This window comes from Alosa sapidissima, chromosome 13, assembly GCF_018492685.1.
Source record: "Alosa sapidissima isolate fAloSap1 chromosome 13, fAloSap1.pri, whole genome shotgun sequence".
NCBI lineage: Eukaryota > Metazoa > Chordata > Actinopteri > Clupeiformes > Clupeidae > Alosa > Alosa sapidissima.
The window spans coordinates 16,052,777-16,062,416 of record NC_055969.1 but is presented as its reverse complement, the minus strand read 5'-3'; the positions used below and the strand labels follow the sequence as shown (position 1 = coordinate 16,062,416).

Here is a 9,640-nt window from a genome sequence, read left to right as displayed (position 1 = left end):
TGTTGAAATTACAACCAAACTAAAGATCAATGCGATTTCAATGGTATTTCAATTCATATTAAACCGCAGTAAACCACTATAAATCTGGCAAAATATTGGGAAATTCATACCCTGCTTTATCTACAGCCAGGATACATTTGGCTAGGCCTAGGTATGTCTGGTTTAGGCTACACAAGCTTGCATAAATAACCATTGACAACTTGTTATCAGTTTGAAAAGCAAGTGCATTTATTCACTCTTCTTCATTTATAAATTCCCGTGTGCTGTGCTTCCCTGCCATCTATTCAGTAGGCCTACGGTTGCAGTCAGCCTGACCATCCAGTTGAGTGAAGCGGCACCTAACAGAAATAGAAGAAAGATATACAGTGTTAGATAAATATGTTAAACTGAAGGCTACTTACAAGTGAAACTTTAGAATAATCATATTCCGTCTATGTACATCGTAGCCTAACTTACAAACTCATTCATGCTTGAGCAGGGTCGGACTGGGAACAAAATTCGGCCCTGGCAATTTTCTCCTGGACTGGCCCACTACTGGACCGACGACCCCCCCCCCCCCCCACACACACACACACACAAGCCCACCGATACCAAAATCCCCCCCTGATTCCCCCCCATAAATAACAAACACACAGTATCATGCTGTAGCAACACTTCATAAACTGAACCCAAACATTTAGATTTGGACCTATAGGATATTATATAATCAGTATCGTAATTTCTGTCAACTATGACGATCTCCATGCATGTTCAGTAGCCTATATTTTTCATTTAGTCAAGCAGTGACATGTGGTTTAATCAGTGTTGGGCAAGTTACTTCAAAATCGTAATATATTATGTATTACTTATTCAAAGTAATTCATTACATTGTAATATTACTGTCTCTGAATTGTAAGGCATTACACTACTATTGTATTACTTTTAAGTTACTTTTACCAAAATATCTGGAAATATGGATTTGGAATTCTAAATGCAGTTTATTATGCTCAATGCAGCTCATTGCACTTCTAATGGAGGGTGATGTGGTACAACATAATGACTGAGCTAGGCTTAAGGCTACAGTAGAATGCAATAGGTGCAGTGATGGCTCATGATGCAATACAAGGAACAATCATAGCCAGAATTTTGTTAAAAGAAGACAAAAGGTCAAAGTCTGGTCAATTGTGATAGAAATGCTGTAACTTTAGGCTTAGGCCTACTCATTAAAATCAACAGAGAGCCCACTACCTGTATATTGTAACCCAAAACTTAAAGACATGTCAAGATAGGCTACACAGTGCAGCTACTGGCCATTTTTGTGCCCTAACTGGTGAAATACAGTATTAACCTAAGTATGTCATTATATGGCCAACTATAAAGATGTAATCTGCCTGTTCCCAGGGATGGGTAGTATTTCTGAAACATGTAATATGTGTTTCAAATGCAAAATAGTAATTTTGTAATTTTAAAAATACTGCAAAATACTATATGTGAAAAACACAAAAAAAGTAGATACTACAGACAGGTGTAATGAATAATTGGTAATTAGGCAACAATGGTTTATGTTTATCGCAATAAGCTAATGTGAGAACAGCTATGTTCAACAACACTTACAGATTTTCAGTGACGGCTATTGCTGAAGCATCAGCCCTGGTCTGAAGCACTGGTGTGAAGTGGTACGCAAGTAAAGATGAGCAAGTTGACCTGTGCAAGTTCACATAAGGACACTGACAAAGGCAACCATGTCCCATTGTCTCCATGCCAATCTTCAACAGAAAAATGTCAGATATCTCAACCACAATGACATCAATAGATGGTAAGGTGTTGAGTGTGTTTGAATTCCCTTCCTTGTAGCATCCTTTTCTGCATTCCACAGTGGGGAGAAGTTCACCTTGTTTAATTAAATAACAATTCTATTTCCTTATTAGCTGCATACTAGAGCTTGGAGATATTAAGGCACGTCAAGTCTCTCACATACTGGAACTTCAAGGTATGATTTTCTTATTCAGTTCTGCACTGGACTTGAATTACGATATCTCAACCACAATGACATCAATATATGGTAAGGTGTTGAGTGTACCCAGATAGGTCAGTCACTTAGGCCCAGGGCTGTAGTCAAGACCACCTTTGTCGAGTCCAAGACAAGTCCAAGACCAGGACTAGTCGAGACCAAGTCAAGACCGAGTCCAAAGAGGTTCGAGTCCAAGACAAGACCGAGTCCAAAAAGGTTCGAGTCCGAGTCAAGACCGAGTCCAGGATAGGAAAAAAAGTCTTGTGCATGACAGTATCAAGACAATCATTTTGGGTTATTATTATTATTATCTAAAAGCAAAAACAGTGTGAACACGCCCAGGATTTGTAAGTGTAGCCATTCCCCTTCTCCAATATTATTATAGGGCTGTCAAACGATTCAAAATATATATTTTGAAATGAATTCATCTCGATTAACCGCAATTATAAAGTTCCTAAAGACTAAAGCTTCAACATAAATCACAAAATTAATGAGTAACCACAAAGGTAAAAGTAAAACACTTTTATATTATTTAAATGATAATACTGACACAGTAATTGTGTTTTAAAGTATTCATTTCTTAAGAAATACTACACATATGATGCTGTTTAACTCATTTGTAAATGGTGCACTGTTACTTTAAGCCCATTGTGGCCACGTTCTCATAATGATCTTTTTTTTACCAGCTCCATTGAAATATAGCCTATAGCTAGTCCACAAGCTCTAATATTGTTTGTACCACATGTATTGTACAATATTAACAATGATAAGCATGATATTAAGTTGGTATAAACAGTTTTCATTCCTTTGGAAATAGAAGCATGTAATGACATGATGCTAGCTAGACATTTTCTGTTTGCAATTAAAAGTGAATGATGAGCCTGAGCCAGTCACCTAGCTATCTGAATGGAATGTGTTTCAATCGGCATAATATGTGCTTCATGTAAACAAATTATTGAAGACTTCAAGACTCACCAGTTCCATTACACAAAGGCAAAGACAACTCTTCATATTTTTGTCCATTTTTCAAATCACAGTGAGTGCAGCCTACATACATGTTTATAACTGGTCAGTAGTGGAAATCGGATAAATCCGCAATCTCCTCTAACCTCGTCTTTGTTGCCTTCCTTTTATAAGTTTCTTATATTAAAAAGGAGATATCAATTATCATCAACAACGACAAGCCAGCTGGAGCCTGCCAATCGTTTTCTCTCCTTCTCGTGTGTGTTCAGACGCGCTCTTAATTAAATGGAGTAGCATACGTTCAAGTTGGATCTTAATGGAGAGGACCCGAAAAGTATAATCTTTATGTAACTGTTGCAGTTGGTGCATTTTGACATTGTAAACGTTATCTAACAAGAGTGAAAAGCAGTTTGCAGTAAAGCTACTATTTGGCTAAATGTTGGTTCCTCTTTATCTTCAGCTAACTCCACAGACAGTAAAATAAACTCTCAGGCTTGCGGTTTTAGGTTTTGCGGCTTCCGTTACGTGACATCAGCCCCCCACAAAGGTAAACACTATTGAGTTAATATTTTGTAACGCATTATGTATTTCAAAATGAATCGCGGCGATTAACACGTTAATTTTGATGGCCCTAAAGACACCTGGACTCGGTCGAGACCAAAAGCCATATTTGGCAAGACCAGTGGCCGAGACCGAGACAAGACCAAGTCCAAATACTAGCGAGTCCGAGACAAGTCCGAGACCATAGAAAAACGGTCTCGAGTCCGGACTCGAGTCCAAGACCGGACTCGAGTACTACAGCCCTGCTTAGGCCTACCATATATCGTCACAGGTGACAAGCTAATCATCGCAAAGTGTTGTGCTAATGCTGGGAACAGGCAGGGATGGGCAAAAATACATCAGAATGTATTTCTAAGTAAAATACCTAATACCCTCATTTTTAATGTATCAAAATAAACTACAAAATACAGTAGGCCTAACCATATTACATATGTATCAAAATAAAATACTGTATTTTTGTATTTAGAAAATACTCAAAATACTTTTTTCAAGGAAGTATGGAAGCACTGCAAAAAAAGCTTTTTTTTATCCCAAACATTTAGCCTATTAAAACTATATAGTAAAAAACAATACAATTTGGCCCCTGTCGTATACCATATGCAAGTTCATGTAGTGTGATCAAAATTAAGAATAATTCAAGAATTTACATTTACATTTAGTCATCTAGCTGATGCTTATCCAAATGACTGACAGAGCTTTCAATTAACCACATTATAATCAATAGGCCAAAATCATAATTGTGTATCTGTGCCAAAATTCGTAATTCAAGTCCAGTGCAGAACTGAATAAGAAAATCATACCTTGAAGTTCCAGTATGTGAGAGACTTGACGTGCCTTAATATCTCCAAGCTCTAGTATGCAGCTAATAAGGAAATAGAATTGTTATTTAATTAAACAAGGTGAACTTCTCCCCACTGTGGAATGCAGAAAAGGATGCTACAAGGAAGGGAATTCAAACACACTCAACACCTTACCATCTATTGATGTCATTGTGGTTGAGATATCTGACATTTTTCTGTTGAAGATTGGCATGGAGACAATGGGACATGGTTGCCTTTGTCAGTGTCCTTATGTGAACTTGCACAGGTCAACTTGCTCATCTTTACTTGCGTACCACTTCACACCAGTGCTTCAGACCAGGGCTGATGCTTCAGCAATAGCCGTCACTGAAAATCTGTAAGTGTTGTTGAACACAGCTGTTCTCACATTAGCTGATTGCGATAAACATAAACCATTGTTGCCTAATTACCAATTATTCATTACACCTGTCTGTAGTATCTACTTTTTTTGTGTTTTTCACATTTAGTATTTTGCAGTATTTTTAAAATACAAAAATACACACCAATAAAGTATTTTGATACAAAATACAGAGCCATTTCCTTCAACCCAATAAAATACAAATGACAAAATACTATTTTGCATTTGAAACACATATTACATGTTTCAGAAATACTACCCATCCCTGGGAACAGGCAGATTACATCTTTATAGTTGGCCATATGATGACATACTTAGGTTAATACTGTATTTCATCAGTTAGGGCACCAAAATGGCCAGTAGCTGCACTGTGTAGCCTATCTTGACATGTCTTTAAGTTTTGGGTTACAATATACAGGTAGTGGGCTCTCTGTTGATTTTAATGAGTAGGCCTAAGCCTAAAGTTACAGCATTTCTATCACAATTGACCAGACTTTGACCTTTTGTCTTCTTTAAACAAAATTCTGGCTATGATTGTTCCTTGTATTGCATCATGAGCCATCACTGCACCTATTGCATTCTACTGTAGCCTTAAGCCTAGCTCAGTCATTATGTTGTACCACATCACCCTCCATTAGAAGTGCAATGAGCTACATTAAGCATAATAAACTGCATTTAGAATTACAAATCCATATTTCTAGATATTTTGGTAAAAGTAACTTAAAAGTAATACAATAGTGTAATGCCTTACAATTCAGAGACAGTAATATTATAATGTAATGAATTACTTTGAAATGACAGTAATAAGTAATACATAATATATTACGATTTTTAAGTAACTTGCCCAACACTGATTAAACCACATGTCACTGTTTGACTAAATGAAAAATATAGGCTACTGAACATGCATGGAGATCGTCATAGTTGACAGAAATTACGATTTGTGCCAACATGTTGTAGAAACACAACCACAGCCTTTAGGCCTATTTGGTGCAAATCTTCTACATTGGTTGTAGTCAGCGATTCACATTAACTGTAGGCTATCACCACAAGTGTATACTAAACGTTTTTGCCCAAGTTTGTGTGCCGTCATCACATTTTGCAAAATTAGGCTACCTTCGTTACTAACCTACCAGTTGATACTTTTTACGTGCATCGAGATTGATTGTGCATCTAATGTAACACTCGGTGGAGAGACTTCCACTTTCCAAGTTCCACTTTCATTGTCGTTGTGAGCTAAAAGGCTACTATATGGGAAATACTTTGAAGTTCCTTTTGAGTCCAAACATGAATAGGTTTTCTTTAACCTGTGCTACACTTTTCCACCAAGTTGTGCGAAAATTGTAGGTACCCGGAGATTGTTTTATGTTGACAGACAAACCGCACTACAGTAGCCTACATGGTGCAGTAAATGGAAGCTCTTCGTAGCGCGTGCAACTTACGTCTATGAAAACAATATATTTATGGAATAAAATTAGACACCTCTGATTGCTGTTTACGGTTAAACTGCGATGATGTGAACACCAGCCAGCGGAGGGCACTTATATAGCCTAGGCTACCATGCATGGACTCGTAGGCTATATTTCCCCACAAACCAAGCGGCTGCTTGGACAAATCCACTTGAGGGGTGGGGCAGGGGGCGCGATCGTAACACACACTGAACCTGTCATGAAGAGGCCAAAATGATTGACCTGTCACCCCCCAATCCAAATGGATGCAACTGCATTTATAGGCTAAGCCAAAGATTGTTAAGCAGGGTTGCCAGATTGGGCGGTTTCCCGCCCAATTGGGCGGTTTTGCAATCTATTTTGCGGGCAAAAATGGGTTTGGGCGGGTGTATAAAAATTGGGCTGGTTTCGGATAAGTTCGGCGTTTTTGTAGCCGAAACAAAGGCACTTCAGACCCTTCTTCCAGCGACCGTCTCTGGTCAGCAGGCAGCAGTCTCTCACTCACTCACTCACACACCCTCTGGCTGACGTGCCCCCCTAAACTCAGACACTCTCAGCTCACGTCACCTTATGTATCGAAACATGCATTCTAGCCATATAAATGGCATAGTGCATGGTATTTCCATAACCGCGAGATATGCGCTTCACAATGACCGCAATTAGTTGTTAGATATTCACAGCAGACAGTAAAGCCCAGCAGTAATTTATCCAAATTAACACATATTTCAAGTACCATTCATGATGTTGTCAAATATTGAAGTTGTGGGAAGTTTAAGCTGTATGTTTCTTTCGTCCCCCATGTCGTTTCATTTATCCCGGTCTGGAGGGACGAATGAAACAAAACGCATGTTCGATTTCTCCTTAAATAAATCCTGAATGGTTTTGTTCAGAGCTGAAAATGCAACTGTATTTGACAGAGGACCGATGTAGTTTGCTTGTGACAAAATATTAGCTTTCAGTGTTTTACGATGTCTTTGTAAATTACGTTTAATTAAAAAGTGTTTCAGTCCGGTTCTCCCCTACTCTGGCGCAGACCGCCATTCAAACACACAGCTCGCGGGGTTTTCAAACTTAGCTAGCTGACTGACAATGTCAATATGCCAAAGTGGGCAAAGAGCATTTTGTCATTACAGTCAATCTCTTCATGAATGTGCACACTGCTGAAAGATTACCTACGAGACAGGATGGACTTACCCCTTCTTTCAGGGTTGATGGATGTGCGCAGGTCTTGCGCGAATGGCTTGACATAGGACTACGGCCCACGTTCCGTCCAGCCCGACAGTTGTTGAGGAAGTTTGACAAAGCCTAGGCCTACTAGAACTTTTTAATTATTTTTAGGCCTAATAACAATTGCTCAAAGCGATTTTCACGAAGGGCCATAGGCCTATGTTTTTTGTGTAGAGATGGCCCATGCATGAACGTTCTGCTTCTGCAAAGAACGCACTGACACCCCTGTTCGTTCAACGCGACTTTCATGAAAACTAGGATTAACTGCCTGTCAGGTAGGCCTACTAATTGTTCTAAATTACAGGTGTCAAACTCAAGTTTGCCTTTAGCCTATATCTGGCGTATGAAAATATTTTTTGCGTGTAGTTGTCATGCATGGACGCACTGCTTCTGCAAAGAGCGCACTGACACTGTCCTAAATAGCCTATTCAGCGCGATTTTCATGAAAACTCTAGGCCTAACTACCTGTCTCAGGGAATATATAGCGCCTAGGTAGGCTATTAATTAATTGTTCTAAATCACAGGTGTCAGACTCAAGCCTTTAGCCTACATTTGGGGTAGGCCTATGAAAATATTTTTTGTGTAGCCTACAGTTGGCCCACCAGTTATGAACGCACTGCATCTGCAAAGAGTCGACACTCTTCATATATCCACTCAATGTTTTTATGTTAGGCTAGCCTACTGAATGCTTTTGTTCCAAGCGTCTATTGACACTAAACAGACAGATTAATAGTCTATGTTTAGCCTATTGCATTATTTTCCGTAACATAAGCTTATAGAATAATAGTCTGACGTCCGTGTAGCCTACTTTTGCGTTCATTTGATTGAATATTGTTTCTGAAATTGGATAGGCTAAGTCGAAAAATGGGTCATTTTAAAGCTTGTTAATGATTTTAATGTGTTTAAATGAGAAACAAGCAAAAGCAAATCTGTGCGGTTTTTTGTGCATTCTCGCGGTTTTTGACGAGGTTTTGGGCTGGAAAACCTTGCTGGCATCTGGCAACACTGTTGTTAAGGCGCCTTAACAATCTTTGGCTAAGCCTAGGTCTACATGACGGGCCGCAAATAGGCGGCCATTTGCCCGGTTGTACAGATTACCAATCCGAGCCTGTGCTTGAGTCAATTTAGGCTAGCTAGCTGGTAAGTAATGGTTCACGTTAGCCAGCAGCACATCATCTTCAGCCTATCATTTTGACAGTAAAAGTTTAAACTCAACAAACATTTTATGTAAATCATATGAATATAATAAACTCTAACTTACTGACAACTAACGTTAAGGAAGGCCTAATTATAAATCAGACTGCCGAGTAACGTTAACGTTAACATAACATTATGATGAACTGCTAACGTTAACGTAAAACATTAATTTGACCAGCAACGATAACGTAGCTAGCCTAAGTTGACTCAAGCATGAATGAGTTTGTAAGTTAGACAGTAGGCTACGATGTACATAGACTGTAAACATGCCCGAATTTAATGTAGTACAATTTCACATTGAAACATTATCGTTAGATAAATAAATGCTTGCTTACCATTAAGGTGGAGCGGCGAACTTGACAGAGAGCTGAACACGGTTGGTCTGACTGAACCATTGCTCAAAATGATCTCCCGCCGGACAGTTCAAACGTCGTCGCGCGGTCAACTAAAAATCCACTACTTTTCAATCACCACGTCAAAATGTCCCAGTAAACCATACATCCATGACTTTTCAATATCTTTTACTGAACTATGTATCGATGCTCTATCGATTATGGCAATATAAACTATAAACCAATGTTGTTTCGATGTCTCTCTATCTATGCTCATGCACTGTCGGGGTTTTGTCAGGATTGTAAATGCTGATTCAATGTCTATTTACCATTGAGATTTCAATCTCAACCAAAATGATGATTTGGATGGAAAATCAACATCATATCAATGTCACCTTGCTATCTGGGTAGGCTTAAGGCTACAGTAGAATGCAATAGGCGCAGTGATGGCTCATGATGCAAAACAAGAAACAATCATAGCCAGAATTTTGTTAAAAGCAGACCAAAGGTCCAAGTCAATTGTGATAGAAATCCTAGAACCGCCACTGGCAATAATGCACGTTACTTTTACCCCAACATTCCGGGGAACCAGCTAAACTGATGAAGACGCTGCAACGTTGGTGGACAGTACACATTGGTCGTATTGTTATCCGATTGCGTCGAAGTCCGAAATCATTCAGAGCAGTGGCGGTTCTAGGATTTTTCTGAGACACTGAGGGGCCAAG

At 39.0% G+C, this 9,640-nt stretch overlaps 1 long non-coding RNA gene across 1 annotated transcript; it reads right to left on the bottom strand.

Annotated features, from left to right (window-relative positions):
* Window positions 1-203: 203 nt before the first annotated feature.
* Window positions 204-9,215, bottom strand: LOC121680400. The gene is made up of 2 exons (XR_006021682.1): window positions 8,919-9,215; window positions 204-338 (listed from the first exon to the last, which is right to left on the bottom strand). It is a non-coding gene; the product is annotated as an uncharacterized LOC121680400 (long non-coding RNA).
* Window positions 9,216-9,640: the final 425 nt, after the last annotated feature.